We start from the raw sequence: 16663 nt of genomic DNA on the forward strand, positions 1-16663 counted from the left end.
GTACACAAAGCAGACTAACCGATGCCAGTCTATCCGAATTTGTGATTACTTAGATGTTTGTGGAAAAGTCATAATTGTGTAATCTTTCCGTCAATTGTCCGACTCAAATCTATTAATCACATCAGATTTGCAATCTTCCAAACGTTTGATTTAATAGATTGATTTCTTTATCATGCAAAGGTGGTCATGTTTTACTAGAAGCACAAAATTTGAAAAGCAAGGAAAACCGGCGTTTTCATTTTAGCCTTGCACACACAATACAGTTGTAAATGGAAATAGCATTTGTTATCGTTGTAAAAGATAACATGCAGAAAGGTAACCCAAATATACCAGACCTTTATAGCCTTTAATTCCTGATTTATTTATCTACGCAAGCGCAGAATACATTCCACACGAGGGCATACGCCCATATAGATGCAGAGGCTTCAATATGTAATACCTTTTATTCTTATGCTAGATGTGTTTACTTTCATAGATTATTAAAGGGAAAGTTTCATGTGTAAATACAGGTGATCAATATCGGTCAGAAGACGAAGACGTTAAGGTGTGCCATCACAGCCATCGCTGTTGTAAACTGTGGTGAAGCTGCTCTCCATGCTTTCAAATGCAGAACTCACCTACAGTTGGCCCTAGCCATGTTATGTCATGACGACATTTGACGAGTAATAGTATTATAGCAGTACCGATCAATAGACGTTTTGTTTCCAAGAGAAAAATTGACAGTCTGATTTAAGACTGTGCTAAGCATTATACGGTTATAAAATTCCCATTCGAGAAAAGGAAAAATCATCCTTAACGAGTCGGGAATGAATTTTCCACCTGGATACCCTTACCAAATATTGTGTTTTTGTTTTTGCCATTTTATGGTACTGTACTTTCGGTTGTCAAATGCATCCTGTAAAAAACATTAGGCCACTGTGCACAAAAAATGTAAAAAAAATCCATTGTGGTGACAAGGAACCTGAAACGATTTCAAACGTGTAGTATGTGTATCAAATTAAACAAGAATGATATCAGATGTTCAAATTATTTTCGCCGATGCCATGGAATTTCACGTGAGCCCTAGATTTCAAACGCCGGCGCGGTATGTATAGGTTAATTCAGAGCCAGTAATTTTGCACGAAAGGTTTGAACGTTTACCTTAAGAATAATTAAAAATGGACTAGACATTTTATACACCGTTATCTGTATACCTCGTCAGGCAAAACCTTGTCTATTAGATTTTAAATCAGCTATTCACAAGCTTGTCAGTTTTCCACGTTAAGCAGCAACTCTACCTGCAATCGATGTTCCAGCAAATTTATCAACACATGTGCATGGAGTTTTGCATTTATCCCCCGCCCCTTGCGTATTACTAGGTGCTCGTGCCAAGGCTAGCTACATTTACCGCTAGTCTGTTCTCGGGCAGCTTTCACAAAGGGATCGTAAACCGATTGTAAATCACTAGCTGTTGAATCATCATGATGCAGAACTCTTTTGGAAATGAAAGCAAGAAACGTTAATGACTGGTACATTGACCATTTACATAGCTCACGTTTATGTACGAGTCAAATTTGGCCCATGATCTTGATTGTAGGCCTAACTTCAAAAAGTTACAGTCGCCTTACAGTTATTTTTGTTCAAGTTGCTCAAATTATTCTTACAATCGATTGTAAACACAGCTGTAGGGTCTACAGTATACTTTAGCTACAATCTCTTTGTGCAAGCAAGCCAAATGCATGTGCCCAGTGAGCTTCATACTGGGTTAAAAGTTACATTTTTTAAAAATGTTTTTCCAAGCTTCGCCATCTCGGGAGAAGTTTCAACAACTGCTGTTTTTGACATTACTTACGTACTGATCACAGTGCACATTTAATTCAGCGATTGTCCTGGTTTCATGTAATAACTGCAGTTTTCGGACACTGCATGTCTTGACTAATGATTGGTGTAAACGATCGAAGACGAGTATGAAAACAGTCGTATCCCACTAATTAACCATCTACAAAACATCTATACAAAACTAGAAAAACCACATGTAATCAGCTGGACACAGACGTTTGATCTCGATAACTTAACCAGTAAGGCAAGGGCAAAATCTGTTCACGCCTTGAGACAGTCTACACAGCACATAACCTATTTCATCAATAGGTGATGACGTCCTTAATGTACAACAATATGTGCGTTTTCACGTTAAAACATGTCCATGGAAACGTGGTCTGCTATCTCCATAATAAAAACAACATGCAGTTGGTTACAAAAAAAAAACAAAAAACAAAAAAACAAAAAACAACAACAACAAAAAAAAAAACAAAAAAAAAAAAAAAACACACACACACACACACAGACATCCCAGATCTTATACATTTCTCCGCTAATCCGATTTTTACTTACCTGGAGCCAGGTTTTCTTTTACACTGACTGTATCGACCAGTACACTCGCGACAAAGGACATCGGCAAGACGTTGCTAGGTATTGGTAATTTGTTCCACGGTACCCACGCTCAGAATATATTCCACGAAAACATAAGTTTTACACACCTGAAAAACTTGAATAAGTAATAGACTTTATTCCTTCCTTAATTTATGTGTTTACTTTCATGGTGTATCATAGGGAGTTCAGTTTGATAGTTTACACACTCGAATGTAACGGCCCATTTATGTCCTCATACAACCAGTGACGCAGAAATAAAACTGACTCGTGCTTCCTTTATCCACTGGTTGCGCAATTTCTCCGGTGAATTTGACAGATTGAAACAGGTAAATACGATTTAATATAGGTCTACAGAAGTAGTTGTGTTGTGCAGCCTACAAATTATAGGTCATTCACAGTATTATAGAAATTTACAGACAAAGAACCACTGAAAACTGTGACACCTAGATTAGTGAGACTATTCATAGGGAGACTAGGGACAGAGGACATCACCGTTACCGGGTCACAACAGAGACCGGCATGTGCACGCGCCTCTTCCACAGGTAAACAGGTAACCCAGATTTGCTCTGTATATTGAAACTATCAGTTTTTATAAGAGCGGTTTTGTTAAACGGAAGACCAGTTACTGTGCCCTCGCTGTGGTGTTGTCCACAGCCGGGCGGCGAAACTGTGGTGAAACTATTCTCCATGCTATCTAGACTAGAGTTGTACCGGTCAATAGACGCTATGTTTACAAAAGGTATTTGGGTCAACAGGTATTTGGGACATCCCCATGGTTACCACATTTCTCAACATTGATATTCTGGACAGAATTTCTCAGTCATTTGTTCAGAGCTAGGTGTGGCGCAAGTTTTGTGTGATGTCGTCAGGTGTGACGTCTGAAAACCGTGTCACGATGATACATTTTTTATTCTCACAGTAGCAAAACAGGCACCATCTATTTGGGTAGCAATTTTGTTTCTTTTTGTTTCTAAAGTCTTTCATACGTCCTGTAGCCACGATATAGCCGAAATATTGCCGATCTGGCGTTAAACTATAATCATACATTCTGTGTCGCTCTTTAATAAGCCATTAGAATTACATTATTTGATTCATAAATTCATATCATGGTGATACATGGGCCAGCCATATCTATGTTCTCGGCTGGGAAAACTCGCTATTGATTGGTTCAAGATTTATATAGCTAAATAAACAATTACAAGTAACCAGTTGTGATGGAAAGGTCACAAGCGAAACAGCTGTCTAGAAGATACCAGACGTTCTAAACAGGTCTGCGTTCAGCACCCATCTTCTTATGAGAATGGAGATGCTATTTTCCACCGATGAATACGGTGATGGCATCTGGCATTCCGAATCTTGGTCCACACCCATATCTAAACCTTAATTTAAGTAAACATATGCCATATTCTACGACTATTGCTATTGCCTCCTTTTTCCCTTTGGTTTATTCATATTTACTAATACAACATTATTTCTTATTTATAATTCTATTTTTTAATTATTCTGTGTAGTAATGCTGATATAAACATATATTTAGTAACATAAAATTAGTCTTGTTTTCTTTATTAAAAACTAAAAGTGATTGATGTATGTAATGTGAACATTAGACGATACAAGCTTAGTGATTACTATGTAACCTAAACTGAAACTAATATGTTAACAAAAATTGAAGACGTTTCTTTGCCTGCATGTGGATCATAGTGGTATATTTTTACAATGTGACTACTCTGTGGGTTGTGTTTAAAGCCATGGGTAAGTGCAAGTCTGCCCTTATTCTCAATACACAATCTTTTGTAATCGACTACATTTATTCTACCCATCAATTCATCCATCCCTTGTTTCATCCATCCACCGTATAATTTCATTCTACCCGTGAATTCACCCATCCACTCCTTCATTCATCTACCGTACAATGTTAAACTTATTCATCCATCCCAGTACAATGCTCTTAAACTTATTCTACTCACCAGTTCATCCATCCATTCCTTCATCCATCCAAAGTGTTGTCATTCTACCCATCAATTCATCCATCCATTACTTCATCCATTTACCGTACCCTGTCTTTAAACTCATTCTACCCGTCAGTTCATCCATCCACCGTACCATGTCCTTAAACTGTTTCTACCTGTCAAATTATCCATCCACCTTACAATGGCCTTAAGCTGATTCTACATATCAAGTTTTCCACACATTCATCCATCCATTCACTGTAAAATGTCATCAACCTTTTTCTACACATCAATTCATCCATCCTCCGTGCAATACCCTTAAACTAATTCCACCTATAATTTCATCCATTCATTCCTTCGTCCACTAACTGCAGCCCATCATTTCATTTTTCCATTTGCTCATCCATTCACCGCTCTCTCTTAGTTTTACCAGTATATAGACACAAGTCATGTGCCGAATTCGCAAGAGAGTCGGCCTACATGCACTGCAGTTTAATTTTTTTTTTGTCTCATACAGACCTCAGTAATAAGAGAATCGGTTTTTTTGGAAATGAAACGAGACCAATACAACTATCGACCAATTATCTTCTTCTGTACACCCAGCATTTATCACAGGTGTGTCGCAGGCTTCATTATCAGTGAGTATGTTTTAGCTCGCTTAAAAATATAAGAAAAGCGTAAGTGGACTTGTTCTTATTTAGTGAGAAGTAATCATCCAAAACATGCATTAAATCCCTGATACCGAGTTTGTGCTTTGCACACCATTCTAGTGCGGTAGTGAAACACTCGAAAATACAACAGGAGGATGAGCACCCCGTGGGTAAACAGCGTTCATTGAAATACTGTTCACACCCATGAAACCCAGAGGTGATATGATGTATGGACTGGTATTAGACGGAAGGCCGAATCAGTATCTACCTTGGCCAAATAACACCAAGGTCAGTTAAGGAGAGTAAGATTTATTGCATCATCTAGGCTAGCGTATTCTACAGAAGGCGTCATTAAGTGAGAATCTCTGTGGGTAGGACAAGTGGTGAATCAGTCTAAATATGCCCGAGGCTTTTTCTCTCCACAATGCCCAGTGGAGAACAGAGAAGTGAGGGAAAGACGGTTTATTAAAGGGGCCACAAATGCGACCGGTTCTGAGCTCTGTGTCAAGCTTGCGATCAACTACTAGAGGGAGATCAGTTGCTGATTATAAGTTAGTAATAATTGAGTGTGGTGGAGAAGGAGCAAAACCTAAACTGAAACCATACGTGAATCCCCTTAACAGATAATTTTAAAGAAACCCAGTGTAGCCTTCTAGCCACTGTGCTAACTTACTACTTACGACTGGCGTTGGGAGTGTTGGGTGTGTCACGTCTAACAGGGTTATGCGCAGAGGCCTGTTTCGAAGCATCGTATTTGGTTTGAGGGACTGACAGTTCCAAAGGATACACGAAATGAATGTTGGGAACGGGTGTACCGAAGGCACTCATATGCAGGGTGATATGAGTGGCAAATGTAACAGTTATGGGAACAGGGTCAGTTTTTGGTCATGTTATCTAACCTAGCCTTAGAACCCTGTGCAAGTGAGCCAAGGCGGCAGTCTATGTAGTTACTCTGTCTGGATTGACTTCCAGCGTAGTTTTCTTTTTATTAATGTTGCCGAAATTTCTGGTCATAGATCCACCATTCTCCATTTTTGTGCCAGCTATGACGTATGGTTTCAACATACTTAAGTAACTGTGGTGCCTTGTTAGGAAACCTTTCAACATATACAGCTGAGGATATGGAAAATAAGTATGCCCATTTCAATTCAGTAAGCAGGTGAGTTATCTCTCATGCTCTCTTTGTGATTACCTTGACATACTGCAATGTGTAATTTGTATTTAACTGTCCAAGAGTTTAAAGAATAAATTTATAATTAATATTTATTTATTTGATTGGTGTTTTACGGCATACTCAAGAATATTACCCTTATACGACGGCGGTCAGCACTATAGAGGGAGGAAACTATAATTAATAGGTCATACATCACAGTAAAAGTGAATAACTTTGAGAAAAGTGGTTATAGTTTTTACTTTGAGAAAAGTGGTTATAGTTTTTACTTTGAGAAAAGTGGTTATAGGTTTTGTGAACTTTTTGTGACATTAGCATCCCTTGTAGATATACAAACGGTGTCAGCAATTGATCTATCATTGATCATCCACAGTATAAAAGAGGTAAATAGACATGGGTCTGTATCAGCGTTAAACTTTCGACTGGATGGCAGCAGCGACGTAAGGCTGCACTTTGATGGGAGATGGTCAGCTCTTTGCCTCGGAAATTCAAGATTTCAGCTGCCTAGGTGAGAAATTTATCATTCTATGATTGTGACCATTATACGAAAATTTAGTGCTCTTAAAGACTTGAATGAAATTCGTCAGATCTCAAACAACACTCCCAGAAAATTAATTTAATCTCCTTCCATTGTTTCGAAAGGCCATTCCTTTGGCTCGGAAAGAGGTAAGTATAACCGAAGTAAAAAAAAAAACAACAAAAAAAGCCACTAACAATTGTTTAATGTTAAATTTGTTTATCTGTTGGATCCTTGTCTGTGCATGTCTATCAGTTTTATGAGTTTTTATGAAGACGGTGTGTCTCAGCTCAGCTACACCGTCTTTTGGCAATTTATTGACGAGTTTTTCCACGTATGACATACAAACACACGATATTGGTTGAAACCAAACGGTATGCCCAAAGCGTTGAACTGAAATCTGCGCCTCGTATGCCAAGAATTACAATATATCAAAAACCGGCCCGGATAGCACAGTTGGTAGAGCGTCCGCTTCGGGACCGGTAGATCCAGGATCAATCCTTGATCGAGTCACACCTAAGACTTTAAAAAAGGAAGTTGTAACTTCCTCGCTTGGCGTTCAGCATGAAGGGGATAGTGCAACGACTGGTATAAATTGTTGAGTACGACGTTAAACCCCAAGCACTCACTCACTCACAATATATCAAAAGGTAAAAATCAGCACCTTATGTTTGATGCATTGTGGATTTCTTTAAGGAGAATGAACGGATAAAAACGTGGAATCGCATGTCCCAGTGCTAGTCCTAATAGCCGCTTGTTTCGGTATTTTTTCAGTGTACATATATATTCACCACGTATATTCACCTGCAATGTTATGACGGTTTAAAATACAGTCGTATTGCATCTTGAAGGAGAGTTTCATTGTCTTGTATGGTGACAACCATATTTTTTTTCAGTTTGTGGACTTCCGGTAGACGATTAGTTAGAGACGATTTTAAATCGAGAAAGCTGCTGGCAATAAGGAGCAACAGAAGTGGTGAGTATACGTGCCTTGGTGATGTTTTGTAAATTTATTCTGAAGTTTGCCCAACATTCCACAGAGCCTTGTTGGCTTGGCTATATATGTGAAAAGTTGTCTTGGATTATACGTAATAATATCTACCTGGATAGGCTACTCTGGTAAGAAAGTGGACCCTGTGTGCAGTGGTATATACATGTACTAGTGTAAAGGCGTGCATTTACGTACAAGAGAAAGATACCTGACCAGGCAGGAGGAAATTCTCAGGGCCTAATTAAACGACAGTATGCTGTTCATTCTTCATATTTAATGCCATTTTAGACCGTGTGCTACTTGGTACGGTGTCAAAAATGCCTTTTGAAAACAGCCATTTACTCAGGTCAAAAAGGCTTTATAGGGCCACTTACAGGGTCAGAAAACATACAGTGCAAGTCGCAGACGCCCCGGAAAGGCAATTAAACGACAGTTTGTTGCTCATTCTTTGTATTTAATGCCATCTTAGACCGTCCGGTACATACTATGGCCACTGAAAAGGTCAGAAAACATACAGTGCACGCCGCAGACGCGCTGGAAATTTGGAGTGATGGCGTTAGGAAATTTGGAGTGATGGCGTTAGGAAATTTGGAGTGATGGCGTTTGATGGAATATCCTTGACACACTAGTTTTTGCAGTAATAACTTGAGATATTAACTTGAAATCCCCACACAGCACGCTTGATCTAACAAACATTTGGTGAGTATGTAAACGTCCCATGCAGGACCATTCGGTCGGATAATTCACAATATCAGAATCGATGCTATCTCTCTTAAAGTCGTAATGTCGGTATCACACACCATTGTCTTCTTTGTACAGATAAAACTCCAGGTAAGATCTGGAGAATCTGTAGTTTCCCTTAAATTCTACAAAGATGGATATATATCTTTCACTGCTTTTGATATATACGGTTCGTTTACAGCTAGCAAATCAGCAATGTAACGTTTGAATAATGCGAAAGGTCGAGTCTGATAAAGTATACTATTTAATAACTCCTGCAGATAGTCGTATTCATACGAGAACAGGAATTGCTCTGCTAAAAGTGGGGCAAAATCTGTACTCATCGTAATATCTAACACTGTTGACAAATGGTTTCCCCAAATTTCTCACAGATATTAAGAATGAACAACAAGCTGTTGATTAATCGCCTTTCCAGGGCGTCTATGACTTGCACTGTATGTTTTCTGGCACTATAAATGGTCCTAAAAATCCTATTTTGAACTAAGGAAATGGCTGTTTATGAAAGGCATTTTTAACACCGTAGCAAATAGCAGACGGTCTAAGATGGCATTAAATAGAAGGAATGAACAACATACTGTCGTTTAATTGCCTTTCCAGAGCGTCTGCGACTTGCACTGTATGTTTTCTGACCCTAAAACTTGCCCAATAAAGCCTGTTTTGAAATAAGCCAGCTGCTGTTTTGAAAAGGCATTTATGAGACCGTAGCAAATAGCAGACGAGATGGCATTAAATGAGAGGAATGAACAATGCACGGTTGTTTAATCGCCTTTCCAGGGTGTCTGCGACTTGCACTGTATGTTTCCTGGCCATATAACTGGCCCTATAAAGCCTGTTTTGACCTAAGCAAATGGCTGTTTTAAACGGCATTTTTGAGACCGTAGCAAGTAGCAGATGGTCTAAGATGGCGTTAATCATGACGAATGAACAATACACGGTCGTTTAATCGCCTTTCCAGGGCGTCTGCGACTTGCACTGTACGTTTTCTGGCCCTACAATTGGCCTAATAAAGCCTGTTTTGAGCTAAGCAAATGACTGTTTTGAGAAGGCATTTTTGACACTGTAGCAAGTAGCAGACGGTCTAAGATGGCATTAAATATAAAGAATGAACTAAACTACCGGGCAAAAGAAACGTATAACCTTGTTCAGCACCACAAGAAAGAGAAAGAAAGACAGACAGTATCAACATGATAATCATTATATTGCAATAAACCATTTTCCAAGTTCTGTTCAAAAATTCAAAGCCATATGGATATTACACTTGCTGTCAGGCCGAGTAAAGAAGGCATGGGGTAAATCTGAAAAATTACACAAATGCAAGTAAAGGGACTCCCTTAAAAAGGTGTACCTAATGTCCTATCATGTCATAAGACAGATCGTTAGTAGCGTGTGTGAGCATCCATTGCATCAATTAAAGCCAAAATACGTCTCCTCATGGAAGTCGTCAGCCGCCGGATGACGTCATTAGGAATTCTGTCCCACTCCTCAAATAAAGCCTGTTCGAGCTGTTGCCTGTTTTGTGGGGGAGGAACGCGTTGTCTCAGACGTCGATCAAGATGATCCCACAGATGCTCTAAGGGATTCATGTCTGGCGATCATGCTGGCCAAGGCAGTACGTTGACATCAACGGTGTCCAGATACTTTAGTACAACTCTGGCGGTATGAGGTCGTGCATTGTCCTGCTGCAAAAGGATACCCCTTTGCTGTTGATGCACGAAAGGCACCACAACAGGTTCCAATATTTCATCTCGGGATCTTTGGCCAGTCAGATTTCCCTGGATGATGACCAATCTCGTTCTCACCTGTCCACAAATTCCGCCCCATACAAGCACCCCACCAGCATCAAAAGAGTGGACATTCTGAATGCAGTTTTGTGCCAATCGCTCTCCCCTGCGTCGATACACACGAATTCGACCATCATTTCTGAAGAGGTTATATCGGCTTTCATCAGTGAACAGCACCCTTTCCCAGTCTCGTCGCTGCCATCGACGTACAACTCTTGCCCAACGCAGCCTGTTTTGACGGAGTCAATGCCATTCCACGGAAGGAGCGATAGGCTCTGATACCACTCACGCGGAGCCGTCGTAAGACTGTGCGTCTGCTGATGGGGTGTCCCAGTGCCGTTTCCGCCGTTGACGTCGCTGTCACAAACCGGTTACGCAGGTGGATTGTGCGGATGTACCGGTCTTCGCCAGGCATTGTAACACTTGGCCTTCTCGATCTTGGACGATCTTGTGTCCTGCCTGTTAGGCGGTAACGACCCAACAGTCTGCTGATGGTGGCTTGACTGCAATTGAATGTTCTGGCAATGTGGTGTTGGCTGGCCCCCATGTCGGCCATACCAGTGGCTCTATCACGTTCTGCTTGTGAGAGTCTTGGCATCTCTTAGATGTTTTTTTATGGTATTGCACCCTTACTATATGCTACATGGGTATTTATACGGCGGTCATTATCGAGAATTTTCAACAGGGCCTGAAACTCTGTTTTTCCGATTTTTCATGATGTCTTACACCAATTTCAATGAATCTCGTTAAAAAGTGACGTGTACACAGGGTGCTTATGTGCAAACGTATTCGCACAACGTTCAAACTTATTCAACTTATTTTTCCATAAAAAAAACTGCATTTAAAAGTTATACGTTTCTTTTGCCCGGTAGTTTATATACTGTCGTTAAATCGCGTTTTTTGCGCAGCGTGATGACCCAGGAGTCTCTCACCAATGCGGTCGCTGTGAGTTCAAGCCCATCTCATTCTGGCTTCCTCTCCGGCCGTACGTGGGAAGGTCTTCCAGCAACCTGCGGATGGTCGTGGGTTTCCCCCGGGCTCTGCCCGGTTTCCACCCACCATAATGCTGACCGCCGTCGTATAAGTGAAATATTCTTGAGTACGGCGTAAAACACCAATCAAATAAATAAATAAATTAATTAAATCGCTTTTCCATGGCGTCTGCGACTTACACTGTATGTTTTCTGACCCTGTAAGTGACCCTATAAAGCCTGTTTTGAACTAAGCAAGTGGCATTTTAGAGAAGGCATTTTTGAGACCGTACCAAGTAGCAGACAGTCTAAAATGGCTTTGAATATGAAGAATGAACAACATACTGTCGTTTAATCACCTTTCCAGGGCGTCTGCGACTTGCACTGGTCAGGTATCTTTCTCGTGAGATCGTAAAGATTAAACGAGGTACTGTCCTTTATTGCCCATCACTGGGCGTCTGCGACTTGCGCTTCATCTGTTGTGACTGTTTGTTTCCTGACCACAGCTATGCATCTTTACCTACATGCACATAAAGACTGTAAGGGAGTTCAACGGGATTATTCGTTTTGTGACTCACATTATGTCGTTGAGATATCCTGTGACCAAGGTTTCAGTTATATTGCAAGCGAAATGCCCTTTGACACTGTGACAAGTTGCTGACTTCATGAATATTCATTAAAGGACCTTTAGGACTTGAACTCTATGTTAACTGACCGTAGAAATGCACCCATTTCAAGAAGGTATTTTGGACACTAAAATCGTTCGAAATGTGAAAATATATCTTATTTTTTCAACATTGTTGTAAGAATGTGTCGTTTTGGATGAACTGTTAACTACTTGAATAGCACGCTATTATACATGTAGCATTTATGTACCATATGTACCTGTAACCATCTGAATGTTGTTGTACAAAGTAAAGTTGGCACAAGATTTCTGCACAATATTCAGCTCCATATTCGCAGTTGCATGAGATGCATTATGGCATAGTGTTGAATGTTGTATGGGAATCTTGTGCCAACTTTACCGAGCTCCAATATCCTTTAGCCTAAACAATGCCACAGGTGTATGCCGTTCGGAGGGATTCCCCAGGTAACTATGAATAATCTCAAAAGTCTGATTCGAGTGGGCTACTGCATGGCTTAGGATTCTCACCGAAGCTTATTGTCTGATGATCCATTTATTGTAGAGGTTCGTAGCCCAGGTCTGTGTGATCTTTCTTCTGGTAATGGTTGGTCCTTTGTCCTAGTTTACAGTACAGATGCAAACTACATGTGGAGAAGACCCGGATTGTATGGAGGGCCAAATTAACATTTAATCGAGAATTATCGATATCACTAATTCACTTCTTGATATCGATAAATATTTATCGATATCAATAAATACTTATCGATATCGGTTATTCATTTATCGATATCAATAATTCATTTATCGATATCGATAATTGTGTGTCATTTATCGATATCGATAATTGTGTGTCATTTATCGATATCGATAAATGAATTAGCGATATTCATAAAAGAATTAGCGATATCGATAAATAGTGTTTCCGGTTTAGTTTCAATGGAAATGACTGCTCCCCCTATGTTGTTACGCTAGATAAAACAGAGGCTTATTTATGATTCAACTGATATTGATATATTACATTTAAATTACCTTTGTGTTATCAACCGTTTTCGCCATAAAGCTGCATCAGCAAACTCCAGTAACAAGGTGAATTTATTTATTTATATATTTATCTGCTCAAGAATATTTCACATATACATTTGCGGCCAACGGATTATTACACATTTACACGAACAGGAATTTCTTTTCTACTGCTAAAACACACTTCTAGTTTATTTCTCTTTCGCTTGGTAAACCAGAAACTGATAATTTACACTATATTAGCCGAAGGACTACACGTACTTTCCCTGTAAAGTTAAGTTTTGTTGAGAAATGTGTATAATGGCGCAATGGTGCTGATTGGCTTACGCTTTGCTAGTATTACTTTTACGCGGTGTAGGTAAGTCAGTCTCCACGCCGACCGTTTCTATAATGCCTACATTTGATAATAATGGTGCAGATCGTAAATGTATAGGGGCCTGTACCGCGCCTTGAAGATCGCGGAGTGCCATATTCACTGAATTCACAGTGCCTGTTGACAACGCTGAGTTTATTGGTGTCATGTTTTCCAAATCCTGGAACAATCTTTTGTTTAAGTTATCCAAATTACCAATATTTTGTTGTAGTGTTCTTTCAACTAGAGTTATTGTGTTGTTTAGGACACGCAAAACATCGTCCACATCCGAAACACTCGCCATTTAAACTAATTCAAACAACGCCAAAATCCCGCGAGATGTTAGTAGGGAGCTATTATTATCATGCGACTAATGTCCCTGACTTATTGATATCGATAAATAGCCATATTTATCCATATCGATAAATAAATTAACGATATCGATAATTCATTTTCCGATATCGCTAATTATTCGTTTCGGGACTCACATTATGTCGTTGAGATATCCTGTGACCAAGGTGGGCAAGATTTCTCTTAGTTCTTCACTTTTTTTTTCATTTATCTATTTTGTTGACTGGTGATTAACGCTGTGCTCAAGAATTTTCCCTTTATGTGAGGCCGGTCAGGTTTACGGTCCAATACCGGATTAAACCACCGACCTTTGCCAGGTAACTGAAAAACCCTTTGACATAAAATCGCAGCCGAAACAATGAAAACTGGATTGGAATACTCTGTCCCATTGGTCGGATTGGCCTGATGGTCGCAGGGAGCCAGCACTCAAGGCGACTGAGTCAGTGAGGTAGCTCTACAAGGCTCAGATTAATACCACGACAAATTACATGAGTTGTGCTTTAAAATGAATGCAGGCGAGTGAGTGAATCAAAACAAAGTTATGTCATTGCAGGCGGCAATGAGATTTATTTTGTGACATAAATGAAAATATTTTTGGATCGACTCATCATCATCTCATATATCATTACACCAGTTAGGCGATTGATGATTTCCTAAGTTTCTAATCTAGATCGGACTGACAGGGTACGAGGCGAAAATGCGGCGGTTTCCTTTGGACTCATATATATTGTCTAGGCGTCATAACATGTCATTAAAATGTTTTTGAGAATCAGAGGTACCTATTTCCAAATTTCTTTGAGATAAATCAAACTCTTTGGGGCGTCACTCAAAACTATTATATAAGTTTTCTGTGATAATGAATGATCTGTTCGATATTGGTGATTAAATTTGCAATTATTCGTAAACTCAACATATTAGGGTAAACCTACAGCTGATGGGGGATGTGACGGGCTCTCAGGACGGCTGGAGATCTTCCATAACAACTCGTGGATTGCAGCTTATTGCTGTGTGTAACAATTCTTTTGGGGAGCCAGAAATGCATACAGTTTGTTACCAAATTTCAAATGGAACAAGCAAGTAAGTGATATACATGTGTGTGCGACATCTGCATGGATTTTTTGTTGCAAATTAGATTCGTGTTTACATTGGTGTTTAACGCCGTGCTCAAAACTTTTCTTTACATACTGACAATCAGGTTTATAGGGAGGAGGGGGGGGGGGGACGGAGTGGACGGTAATAAACCACCGTCCTTCGACACGTTCTTGATAAATCCCCTGACTTATCCTGACATAGCGGCAGCCTAAACACCGTGAGCTGTATTCGAACGGGCGATCTCAGTGGTCAAGTGTTTAGACAATCTGAGCCTGTGCAAGTCTTGCACCTAAACTGTGAATCAGTTTTTAATTACTGGTATGGTAATAATATTTAACTATACGGAACTGCCACAAACGCTGGAACATTCCATGTTTCTAGTCTTGCCTCTGGACAGGGCTAAACGTCATCGACATTTTGTCAGGTATGTGGTCTGCTGTGCTGGTCCCCTCTGTGCTTTTTCTAATCGCGTCCAACAGCATGTATATATGTATGCTTTAGGTTATACGTCTTTCTTAACAATTTTTCAGCCATTTGGCGACGAGGAGTTATTAGGTGTGCGTTCGCGCACTGTGTCATCTTATGCCAGGATGAGTCCATTCAGCCAAAGTGCTGCCGCCGCTGAAGTATCATGCCGAAGACACCAGGCATAACACTCCATCCGTGAATTCATATTATACACCTTTGACACCGGGTCAACCAGTCATCTCTCGACTTTGAGGCGGACGGTCTAACCAGCCTTCCAACAGTTCCAAGAGCAAACTTCAACGCAATCCTAGCAGGCAAACAATTTGGAACCATGTGTAAAAATCACTAGAGCAAATGCATAAATACCAAGTTCTTAAACTCATATGTCTATTTCAGAGAGAGACGTTATGTGAACGGACTGAATGTCTTGCCCATTACACCATTGAGTAATATTTCCCTAGACGGCGTCAAGTGCCTGCCAGGCCAGGAGAGCTTACAGGAATGTTGCACAAACCCTGGGAACAACACAGGTGTGCCGCAAACAAATTCGTTCATCTGGCTTGCCGTGAATGTGCTTAGAACAGTCCCTCTGTAAGCCACAGCAGAAAAATATTGTTTACTGATGGCAATATAGCGTTGTGTTCATGGCCCTGTGAAGAAACGTCAGTTTCAAGTCTAATTTGTGTACTCCTTTTTTTCTGTAACAAATTCGTGTTTCTATATTGCTTTGGTTATTGTGTGGCTAAGAGGTAGTTCAAAAGCAGTTGTTGATGTTTATTTTACACAGTTTGGATCCGGCTTGTGTAGGCGGGAATTGTTGAGGGATCACACCCATTAAGCCTGTACATGCGTCTTTATGCGATGTTCTTAATTCCTTGTATTACTGAAGGCGAGAGCTACATCCGGGCTTCTGGTGGTATATCACGATCACCACTGGGGTACGGATCTGTAGTCTGTCAAGGAAGTTTGGGTACAATGAAGCAAGTTTAGCCTGTAAATCAGTGGGACTTTCGGGATGAGTCTGACTACAGAGTAATAATACAGAATTATCAGCTTAGAAGCAATGTCCTTGGTGAAACAAACACTGCGATAACCTTACATAAATCAGAGCATCGCCAGGAAGTGGATTGTAGAAGTAGTTCAGGTGTAGAGTAATTTGACAAAATCTTCTCGGAATAGAAAAGTCTGCTGAGTACTCATGGAGCAAAGTATTGACTGTAATACTAGCTGTAATACTAGAATCTGTTCATAGACGCACCATGATGACGTACTGATCATGGATGTTTACACATCCCTAGTCTTTATCGGTGATTATGTGTTCTTATCTTTTCACAGCAACCACTGAGAACTTTTCTCTCGAGCTCTCGGAAAATCCTGAGGCTGTAAATACAACACATTTGTCAATGGTAAAACCCTGGTCTTCCCTCATTCTTTTCATTTCATTCGTTTAATTTTTTAAAATGTAAGGAAATAGGATTTTCGGTTTTAAATAATCAACCTTTTAAAGTCAAAATAAATTATTTTCAAAAGAGAATGTTACTACGTGTATTGACCTTTTTTTTGATATCGTTGTTA

At 40.0% G+C, this 16663-nt stretch overlaps 1 long non-coding RNA gene across 1 annotated transcript; it reads left to right on the forward strand.

Moving 5' to 3' along the window:
• Nucleotides 1-2790: 2790 nt before the first annotated feature.
• LOC135482361 (uncharacterized) lies at nt 2791-15894 on the forward strand. The gene is made up of 6 exons (XR_010446221.1): nt 2791-2959; nt 4876-4996; nt 6553-6687; nt 7593-7672; nt 14460-14605; nt 15485-15894. It is a non-coding gene; the product is annotated as an uncharacterized LOC135482361 (long non-coding RNA).
• The last annotated feature ends 769 nt before the right edge of the window (nt 15895-16663 follow it).

This window comes from Liolophura sinensis, chromosome 1 (genome assembly GCF_032854445.1).
Source record: "Liolophura sinensis isolate JHLJ2023 chromosome 1, CUHK_Ljap_v2, whole genome shotgun sequence".
NCBI classification, from domain to species: Eukaryota; Metazoa; Mollusca; class Polyplacophora; order Chitonida; family Chitonidae; genus Liolophura; species Liolophura sinensis.